This window comes from Mustela erminea, chromosome 15 (assembly GCF_009829155.1).
Source record: "Mustela erminea isolate mMusErm1 chromosome 15, mMusErm1.Pri, whole genome shotgun sequence".
Taxonomy (NCBI): Eukaryota; Metazoa; Chordata; class Mammalia; order Carnivora; family Mustelidae; genus Mustela; species Mustela erminea.
Window position 1 is genome coordinate 48,019,957 of NC_045628.1, and position 11,567 is coordinate 48,031,523.

Genomic DNA, 11,567 nt, shown 5'->3' on the forward strand with positions numbered 1-11,567 from the left:
AAAAAAAAAATGTATCCTGCAAACAAGCTGAGCAACACTTTTAAGGTAGGCATTATTATTCTCATTTTCAGAAAAGGAATTGGTGGCTCAGGAAGCTTAATCCTTTTGACACAGGTCATGTAACTAGTAGAAAACGAGTCAAACTCCATAGTCAGATAAGTCAGGATACAAAAAACTATTCCCTTTTAACATCAGGAAAACTCAGATCCTAGTTTTATCACTGACCATATGACCATGAATATCACTTAATCCCCCAGCTTCAGTTCATTCAACTATAAAACAAAAGTGATTCTCAAACTTAAGTTGTCTCAGGATATCCTTGTGGTATTTGTTACAAATGCAGATTTCCTAGTCAATCCTAAACAGCTTGATCATGTAGATAATGGGGTGGGGGGGGTCAAATCATCTGCCTTTGGATATTCTTTTTTTTTTTTTTTTTAAGATGTTACTTATTTATTTGATAGACAGACATTACAAGTAGTCAGAGAGGCAGACAGGGAGAGAGTGGAGGAAGCAGGCTCCCGCTGAGCAGAGAGCCTGATGTGGGGCTCCATCCCAGGACCCTGGGATCATGACCTGAGCCAAAGACAGAGGCTTTAACCCACTGAGCCATCCAGGCACCCCTGGATATTCTGATTCAAGTGAATGTAGACCATACGTCAGCAGAAGTAGCTGACCTCACCTTGAAACTGTCATTAACCAAATGCTGCCTCTGTTTTGCTCTGTTACAACTTTGAAACTCAACAATCCTCTCCACTGTGCTCTCCACATAGCACTTGGACTACCTGGAAACTTAAAACATTTGAGGATGGGACGCCTGGGTGGCTCGGTGAGTTAAAGCCTCTGCCTTCGGCTCAGGTCATGATCCTAGGGTCCTGGAATTGAGCCCTGCATCGGGCTCTCTGCTGAGCAGGGAGCCTGCTTCCTCCTCTCTCTCTCTACCTGCTTCTCTGCCTCCTTGTGATCTCTGTCTGTCAAATAAATAAATAAAATCTTTAAAAAAAAAAAAAAAGATTGAGGATAATTGATTTAGTTGTGCCTGGGTGGCATCTGACTCTTAATTCTGACTCAGGTCATGATCTCAGGGTCCTGAGATTGAGTCCCGTGTTGGGCTCCATGCCCAGCTTGGGATTTACTCTCTCCCCCTGCTCCTCCACACAACTCTTGTGGCTCTTTCTCTAAAAAAAAAAAAAAAAAAAAGGAAGAAGAAGAAGAAGAAGAAGAATTAATGTAGTACGTCAACTACACTCAAATTAAAAAAATCTTTAGGTGCGCCTGGGTGGCTCAGTGGGTTAAAGGCTCTGCCTTCAGCTCAGGTCATGATCCCAGGGTTCTGGGATCGAGCCCCCAATCGGGCTCTCTGCTTAGTACGGAGCCTGCTTCCTCCTCTCTCTCTGCCTGACTCTCTGCCTACTTGTGATCTCTGTCTGTCAAATAAATAAATAAAAAATCTTAAAAAAAATTTTTTAAAAAGAGAGACACCAGAGAACCTACTTTCCCTTTCTACCACATAAGGACACAGAAAGAGAGTAACCATCTACAAACCAGTAAACGACCATGCTGGCAGCTGTCTCAGCCTCCAGTCTCCAGAAGTGTGAGAAAATAAATTTCTGGGTTTTTGTTGTTGTTGTTGTTGTTATTGTTTTTAAGAGTTTATTTAGTTGAGAGAGGGAGAGTGTGTGTGAGAAAGCACAAGGGTGGGGTGAGGGGCTGAGCAGGGAGCCCATTACAGGACTCAGTTCCAGGATTCTGGGATCACGACTTGAGCTGGACAGGTCATGATTTGAACAGGTCTGATTTGTTAAGCAGACGCTTAACAGACTGAGCCACCCAGGTGCTCCAAATTTCTATTGTTTAAGCCAAAAAGAAAAATCTATTCAATTGTACAACCGATTGGAATCAGGGAGCCCAGTTTACCACCCATTTCCAGCATTTATTATAGTGCTTAATAGTACATACTTCATATTTGCTTAATGAGTGAATAATATTCATTATAGTTTACTTTAGAACATTTCTAAGATGTATAAATTTAAAGGAAACAATCTGATAATAAATACTAATATATGTATGTCATCTCTGTAAGCAGAGAGTTCGTATACCATACCAATGGCTTTATTTAACATACTTTCTTGATGTTACCACCTAGTCTAGATTCTATTGCATGACATCAGAATTACTGCCACAGTGAGTCTTCTTCCCTGGAGTCACTCCTTTAGAGCACAGTCTGCATGGTTTTTTTCATATTACAGCCTTTTAAAATATGATTTCATCAACACATTTGTAATGATCAAAATCCTTAAATTGCTCTCTGGTTTCTTCTATATTAGGTATAAACTTCTTTACGGACTTCTTATACATTTAATTACAAACAATTTTTTTGTCTTTATAATTCCCTAGCATATCTTGCATTTCAACCAGAATCGTCTGATCACTATTCTGGGAACACACACACACAAAGACCTTCCTTTGATTTGGCCTTTCCCCTTTGCACTTTCACTTTGCCACATTCTTTTTGTTCTTCAAAGTTTGGCTCAGATTTCATCTTTTTGAAGACAATTTGACTGATTCTGATATTAAACTATATTTTGTTTCATGTTATTCTTTTCTACTGACCTAACGGCAACCTTCCACAAGACAGCATCTGTAGGTACTCCAGACTGAAATTTTTCAATATGCTGGTCCTGGGTCTCATTCAACGTTTGTTAATGATTTATAATAAAACAACTGAATGGAGTAGAGAAGAAAGCAAAGACAAAAATCAAAATGTTTTACTATATAAACCTCAGGTTTTTTTATTTTTTCCTGAAACTTTTCTTTTTGTTGAATTGTGTGCGTGAATGCCTGTTCACAGTACAAATGCATTTCTAAACAGTGGATCTTAGTTCAAAAAGTTTGAAAGCTACTATTTTATAGAACCAAACACAGCATTTATCACATTATAAAAATCCAGTAAGTGGGGCGCCTGGGTGGCTCTGTGGGTTAAAAATCCAGTAAGCGCCTGCCATTTGATTTGTTGATAGGACTCTGAATTAATATATACAATCAATGGTAGGAAAGTAGGTCTGGTAGTGTACAAAATAATAATATTGGTGCTAAAGCAGTATATGAAAATATGATTTATTTAATCACTTAACAATGGCAAAGGAGGATTTAGTTTACAAATATAATATGACTTACTTGGTATTACTTAAACTTCCCATTATTCTGGTTTTTAAATTTAATCTCTTCTCTAATGAAAAATCAACTTCGGGTTGTGTATTTGACAAGCACCAGAAGACTAATGGGCTTGTGTTATTTTTTTTTAAGCACTGGGTAAGAAATGGATTTAAAAGTTGACCTAATATGTTTTAGTTTAATGAGTTTCAGACTTCAGAGCTTTATTTCACTTCACCATAAACACCTGAATTCTCAATCTAATACTTCTCTCCATGGGATTGTCTATAATCTAGGAAGAGGAATAAAGGTTTTGAGCTTTCAGAATTGGTATAGAAAGTGCCTAATTTCAGAACTAAGTCAGTAGTGCAGGCTGCATTACATGGAATCGGTTTGTAATGAGATCTATATCAAGGACATATTCCATTGGCTTATGCTTCAGCACTGACCTCTGAAGGAAGCAGAAAAGATGGCAAGAGGATAAAGGCAGGTCCATTAACTAATATTTGATGGTATATGGTAAACTATGGAGCAGTAGCAGAGTCAATGGCAAAGTTCTCTGAAACACCACAAGTAAATGAACTATGACGGCAAAATTCTGTCACATTTTTCTGTCCAGAGTCTTTTTCAGCAGTTTTTAAGAGATATTATTTACTGATCATCTTTCTGCCTAACGTCAAAGGTTTGTTTTGTTTCTATTTGTATGTGTGTGTGTGTGTGTGTGTTTTAAGAGAGAAAAAAGAGGGCTTTTGGTTGGTTTTCTTTTTTTTTGCTTTGCAAAGTGAAAAAAGAAGTCAAGGCAACACTGAACTAACGCAAACCTTGCAAATACAGCAGACGTGCATTTTTTGAGAGCAATAATAACGTGTAAAATAATGATGCTATTAAAGTCTAGCAAGTCAGGGCAGAGAGGAGGTGAGAGCGAGCAGGAGTGGAGGGGGCATCCCCAACCAGCATGAGGACCATAGATAACCAGGCATGACCAAACACAGGGAGGAAAAAACGTACATGAATCACAGATCATATTTCACTTGGGAATTTGAGAGTCATAAAGCCTTTGCATTTTAAAGCTGGAAGGGACTTAGTTCAACACTCTCATTTCACAGAAGAGGAAATTGAATCATGTTCTGCTAAGCTATACAGTATGTATTCCGTGTTTGTAAAAATTGCAAGCAGCTTTTCAGAACCAGCCCTACACACTAGATAAAATATATATTTGTCTCCCTCCCCCACATCCCTTTCCACTGTTTCCCTGCAAATTCTCTTTATCCTTCTTCCCCTTTTACTTGCTATTACTATTTCTTTTTATTTTATTTATTAAAACCCTAAGTGTCTTCAGATTTTCATGTGGAGCACTAGGCATGGGAAATAGGTGAACCTCGTCTCTAGGAAGTTCATGATCTGATGGGTGAGAAAGATGTTACAGAAGACAGTAAAACTGCAGGAATGTAAGTTAAATAAAGGGGAATTAATGTGTGATTCTGTAATTTTCCATTAAAATGACAACTCAGCTATTCTCTAGATATATGGAGAATGTGATGATTAAGCTGAATTTTTAAGGCATTAATAAGAGTTAGATTTTTGTTTATATTAGCATTATATAAGCAGAGAGGGGGAAGAGGAGAGACTGTTACGTAGCTAGTGGTTTAGCTATAATACTCTGGGTAAAGTCCATCTTATTAAAGAGACTTGTTTTTCTACCTATATTTACTCCCTAGGGTGATCCTGTCTTGCCTCATGATTTTAAATACCATCTATTTTTTCATAATGGGTTTGCATACACAGGTGTTATGCAAACCACCACTAAACTTAAACCAAAAGGGGAAAGGAAAAGGCTCATATCAACATTGTTTTCATTGAACACATAGATTTGGGCAAATCTACCACTACTGGTCATCTGATCTACCAAAGTCGTGGGATCGACAAAAGAACTAATAGAAAAATTTGAGAAGGAGGTTGCTGAGATGGGAAGGGGCTCCTTCAAGTGGGTCTTGGATAAACTGAAAGCTGAACACGAATGAGGTATCACTGTTGATACTTCCCTGAGGAAATTCGAGACCGAGGAATGTTATATGGCCATCATTGATCCTCCAGGACACAGAGACTGTATCAAAACCATGATTATAGGCACATCTCAGGCTGACCATGCTGTCCTGACTATTGCTGCCAGTGTTGATGAATTTGAAGCAGGTACCTCCAAGAATGGGCAGACCTTTGAGCATGCCCTTCTAGCTTACACACTGGGTGTGAAAACAACTAATTGCCAGTGTCAACAAAATGGATTTCACGGAACCACCCTATAGCCAGAAGAGACACAAAGAAATCGTTAAGGAAGTCAACACCTACATTAAGAAAATTGGCTACAACACTGACACAGTAGCATCTGTGCCAATTTTTGGTTGGAATGGTGACAACGTGCTAGAGCCAAGTGTTAACATATCTTGGTTCAAGGGAAGGAAAGTCACCCATACAGATAGCAATGCCAGTGGCACGATATGCTTCAAGCTCTGGATTGCATTCTGCCACCAGCTTGTCCAACTGACAAGCCCTTGCTTCTGCCTCTCCAGGACATCTACAAAATTGGTGGTATTGATACTGTCCCTGTGGCCCAAGTGGAGACTGGAGACTGGTATTCTTAAACCTGGCATGGTGGTCTCCTTTGCTTCAGTCAGTGTCACAACTGAAGTGAAATCTGTTGAAATGCACCATGAAGTTTTGAGTGAGACATTTGCTGGGGACAATGTAGACTTCAGTGTCAAGAACATATGTGTCAGAGATGTTCGTCCAGGTGATATGGCTGGTGACAGCAAAAATGACCCACCAATGGAAGCAGCTGGCTTCAAAGCTCACCTGATTTTCCTGAACTATCTTGGCCAAATCAGTGCTGGGTATGCACCTGTGCTGGATTGTCGCCTGGCTCATGTTGCTTGCAAGTTTTCTGAGGTGAAGAAGACTGATGATCGTTTTGGAAAAAAGCTGGAAGATGGCCCCAAGTTCTTAAAATCTGATGATGCTGCTACTGTTGATATGGTGTGTTGAGAACTTCTCTAATTGTCCTCCTCTGGCCTGTTTTTCTGTTTGTAATATGAGACAGACAGTTGCTGTGGGTGTCATTAAAGTAGTGGACAAGAAGAGAGCTGGAGGTGGCGATGTCACCAAGTCTGCTCAGAAAGCTCAGATAGCTAAATGAATATTATTCCTAATACCCGCCCCCTCAGTGTTAATCAGTGGTGGAAGAATGGTCTCAGAACTGTTTGTATCAATTGGCCATTTAAGTTTAATAGTAAAAGACTGGTTAAAAGTAACAATGCATCATAAAACCTTCAGAAGAAAAAGAGAATGTTTTGTGGACCATGTGTTGTGTGTGTGTGTGTGTGTGTGTGTGTGTGTGTGTGTGTGGCAGTTTTAAGTTATTAGCTTTTTAAATGAGTAGTTTTTAATGGAAATGACCAAAAAAGCTCACAGCATTTTGAGACCCATTAAAATAAAACTTTATTGAGAAAAAAATAATAAAATAAATGAATAAATAAATAAATGCCATCTACTTGCTGATGACATCCCAATCTATATTTTAGCCTATACTCCAGACTTGTGTATATCCTACTACTTACTCAATATCTCTATTCAGAAGTCCAACAGAATTTTTAGTATAAATTACCTAAAAATAAAATCTGTGATTCCCCTTCAAACACTTAATTACTGCAAATTCCCCCACCTAATTGCTGACGTAAAAATCTTGAGGTCAGCTTACCTTCCTTTTTCCTTCAACACAGGTATTCTAACTATATATTCTCAAAGAATCTCACTTGATTTTTATTATCACTGATGTTACTACTATAGTCCAAGCCTTGTGGATATTTTATGGTTTCTTAATAGGCTTCTCTGTGGGCTGCCTGGGTGGCTCAGGGGGTTAAGCCTCTGCCTTCAGCTCAGGTCATGATCTCAGGGTCCTGGGATCAAGACCCCCATCGGGCTGTCTGCTATGTAGGGAGCCTGCTTCCTCCTCTCTCTCTCTCTCTATTTGTGATCTCTCTCTGTCAAATAAATAAAAATCTTTAAAAAAAATAGGTTTCTCTGTGTCAACTCTCCTTCTTTCCAATCTTTTCTCATTATAGCATCCAGATGGATCCCGTTTAAAAATGGGTTTCCATGTCATTCCATCCATGTCATTCCTTTGCTTTGAAAGCTTCTCATATCACCTAAAGTGAAAGCCACAGTTCTTACTGCAACCACATGGCCCTCTGTGATCTGGCCATTTTTTATTTCTGAACTCTAATCACCAACTTCTCACCTCTGTCTCACTCATTCTCTAGTGAAGTACAAAAAATATGGCCCTCTAGTCAAGTGCAAAGATCCTGTGGCATGAGTGTGCCTGCTGTATCTGAGACAAAGTGACAGCCATATGACTAGAGGTGACTTTGCCTCAGACATAGCAGGCTCACTCATGTCACAGACTCTTTGCACTTGCTAATCTCTTTACTAAGAATCTTGTGCTCCAGATATCCACAAAGCTCCCTCTCTTGCTTCCTTCAAGCCACAACTCAAATGTCACATTCTCCTGAGATTTCACTATCTATCTTACCTAAAACATATTATACATTTGTATCTTAGTTTTGCTTTTCAGGTTTTGTCTTTGGTTTTGGTTTTGATTTTGTTTTTTTGTTGTTGATGTTGTTGTTGTTGATGTGTTGTTACCATGCACTAGAGTATAAGATCTACAGCGACAGTGTCCTTACCATTAATAATTGGTTCTCACAAGGTGGTATAAACCAGCTCCAACCCGCCTGTCCTCGTGGATATTTGTAATACGAATGGGAAAAAACTTCTCCTGTCCAAAGGCACTTTCTCATCATTGGAAATTCCATTATTAGAAGTGCCTTAGGATAAACATAAGCTTTCCATCTCTCTCTCTAAATGCTGACCTCTTGGGAAAAGAAGCACATCAAATTAAATGAATTATTAATACATTAGCATAAGATTATTAATTGCATATTTTGCTTCCCTGTTAACTTTCTTTTAGAATCACTAAAAAGTGGGGTTTTGCAGGTGAGGACAAGACAAGGATAAACCTGAATAATGTAACAATACCTGGGTGAAAGAGACTGAACTGCTACAGGAATAAGGAAGGGATATAGTAATGGATAAAGAAAGTATGGTTGACAGTCTGTGTATGGCCATTTGACCTTTTGAGTCTACAACAACCAGAACAATAGGACAGCCAGGGAATGAAGTGATGAAGAACTTGCTTAGTTCTCAAGGTAAAAATACCAATTTAAATACAGGCTTTCAACTCATGAAGTTTAAGCTGAATATCCATAAACTGTAATCAGATTTACCTTATAGGTTTTTGTACCAAAAATATATTAAAAATCCAAATTAAATAACATTTTTAAACATCTAGCATCATATGTGGCCAACAGTAACCAAGTAGTACCAGCTTTCATTAATTTAGCTATTCATTAATGATTTTTATTGATACATTTGCATTACCATCATTGGAGATTCCATACAGTTTAGTAAAATGGATGTTCCACAATATGGCAGTTTGGTATTACATTATTGGTAAAGGAATTCCCCTTCCATAAAATTCCTAACATTGGCTTAAAATAATTAAATAATGTCTTACACAAATGTAGAAATGTGTTCTCAGAAGAGGGAGGGTGTTATATTTTTCTTGGACTCTCTGAAAATAGATGCCAGAAGAAGTCAGAGTGTGATGGATACAAATAATTTCATTTCCATTTAGTAAATACATCGCCCTTAGTCTAAAATGGCATACAAAGCAGATGGACAAAGTCTACTGCAGACGACAGATACCGTTCCAGAAATGTTTAAATGGGCATGTAGATGTCTATTTCTCTTATATTCTTTTTCATTCTAGCAATTAACCATAGCAATAAAAGTGAAACTCTTACAGGGTTCATCAGTGGCTCAGTTGGTTAGGCATCTGACCCTTGGTTTCAGCTCAGGTCACTATCTGATGGGTAATGGGATCGAGGGCCATGTCAGACTCCATGCTCAGTGGGGAGTGTGCTTGAGGATTTTCTCCCTCTGCCCCTCCCCCAACTTGTGTGTGACCTCATGTACTCTCTCTCTCTTTCTGTCTCTTTCTAAGATAAATAAATCTTTAAAATTTTTTTTTTTTTTTAAATGAAGCTGTTAAACATTTCTGGACCTCCACTCTGCTGTTTGGAAAAAATCAGTGGGCATTGTGAATTTCACATTTTATGGCAAAGAAAAAGAAGAAATCATTAATATTTGATATAAAGAAGTCAAAAACAGCTGATAGGAAGCATAAAAGTAGAAAGACAAGTGATCAGAGAGTTTGATCCAAATGAGTAAGCAATTATTAAGGGAGTCTTGGTTGAGCAAGACATAATCAGCATTGTAGGGGGCATTAGTTCAACTAAGGAATCAGGACTGATTAAGAACAGCTGGCAGAGGGAGGGGCTGAGAACTACGTAATCACTCTATGTGAATTCAATATAATTGACTCAGATTATCTCAGTAGCCTCAACTACTTTCTTGCTCCACAAAGCAGCTATTTTCTGTTAGAAATAGAATTAACTCCTTCCATCATTAATTTCTTTGATGTCCTACAGAATTATCTTGCAGTAGCTCACAGACATCTTTGCCAGAAAATAGCCAGCTTCATTATGAAATGCTAGAACAAGAAACATTACAACTCAAAACAATTTGGAAGCAAAAGCAGACGTTTCATCTCTCCTCTTTACCCCCAAGAAAATGCCAGAAATGTTCCCCAAGAAAAATGCCAGAAATACGAGACTTCATCTTTCATATTTGTAGTACCTCTTGTTTCTAAGAACTGTAAATCATTTTTTCAGTGAAAATTTCACATTCTTATCCTGTCTCCAGAGGGAATAGGTAACCTTTTTTGTTTGTTTGTTTTTGGCACTGTACTTAAGGCATCACTGAGACCTAGAAAAATCTGAATTTAACTTGTAAGGATTTTGTAGTTTAGTACCTCGACAGAGGATACATACATATACATTTACTTTCAAAGAGAGAAGGAACAGTGTGAATACCCACAGGGCATTTCTAAAGGACCTATGCCAGTAAGGACATGTTAGCAAAAACAATAAATAATAATTAGAAATTAAAGAATACTTGAAAAAAAATTTAAACAAATCTATATTAACAAATATAGCAGAAAGGACAGCCCACACCAAACAACTATCTTCAGCATGGAAAAATGTATTCACAATTGAATAATGATGTCAGTTATAACAAATTGTAATATAAAAATTTTAAAAGTGCTTTAGAAATAAAAGAAAATGATGACAGATTCATTTGCATTTAACATATTTATTTCAGATTTAGACTCACCTTTTACATAAAGGATTTTGTACTTGCTTTAATCATTAGAAATATTCCAGAACAAGATAATAATAAAAAATGCTGTATGACTTGAGCAAAAACCAGATATTACTAGGTCCCCATAATGAACTAATTACTGTAGTTGAACTGTTTCAGCTGCTATAGCTCCCTAAGAAATTCATGTTCATGTCATAGGATTTAGTGAGGACTTAGCCAAGTCTTCACATCTACTCTAATTCTGTTGACTGGCTCTAGCAGCTTGTAGAGTATTTGTGGACATGGCTCTTAAACAATTTTCTTTCTTTCTTTCTTTCTTCCTTTCTTTCTTTCTTTCTTCTTTCTTTCTTTCTTTCTTTCTTTCTTTCTTTCTTTCTTTCTTTCTTTAGATTTTATTGATTTATTAGACACAGAGAAAGAGAGCACAAGTAGGCAGAGAGGCAGAGAGAAAGAGGGGGAAGCAGGCTCCCCACTAAGCAGAGAGCCCGATGAGGAGCTCCATCCCAGGACCCTGAAATCATGACCTGAACCAAAGGCAGAGGCTTAACCCACTGAACCACCCAGGTGCCCCAACTCTTAACCATTTTCTTGGCACATATGGAAACAAGCCTTGTTGGGTAATAGGTAAATAGTATTTCCCTGGTGACAAACTAAGGGTATTTTACAGAAATGATTCTCAAACTTCACTGAGAATACAAATGACCTGGAGCTTTGTTAAAATGTAAATTATGATCTAGGAGCCTAAGGGGAGAGCTGAGATGCTGGGTGACTCTACTGTGTCCAGGTACATAATGTTGTTGCTACTGCTCCATTGCTCGCTCGGCAGAGCAAGGCTTTGGAACTTGGTTGCTCTTGACCTTTTCTTATAATTAAAAATGTTTAGTTAAATACATGAAATTGCACATTATGAAACCTATGTCAGAAGAAGAACTGGTACATGAACAGAGAGGAGAGAGCTGTGACCAAAAAACTTCACTTTTCTCAATTCTACTTTATACATACTTTATTACTAGTCTTCCTTGAAGCTAGAGAACACCTTCACAAGAAGGAACCCATCACAGAAAGTGACATTAATGAAG

At 38.0% G+C, this 11,567-nt stretch overlaps 1 pseudogene; it reads left to right on the forward strand.

The window, feature by feature from the left end:
- The first annotated feature begins 5,225 nt into the window (after nucleotides 1-5,225).
- On the forward strand, nucleotides 5,226-5,792 carry LOC116574076 (annotated as a pseudogene).
- Nucleotides 5,793-11,567: the final 5,775 nt, after the last annotated feature.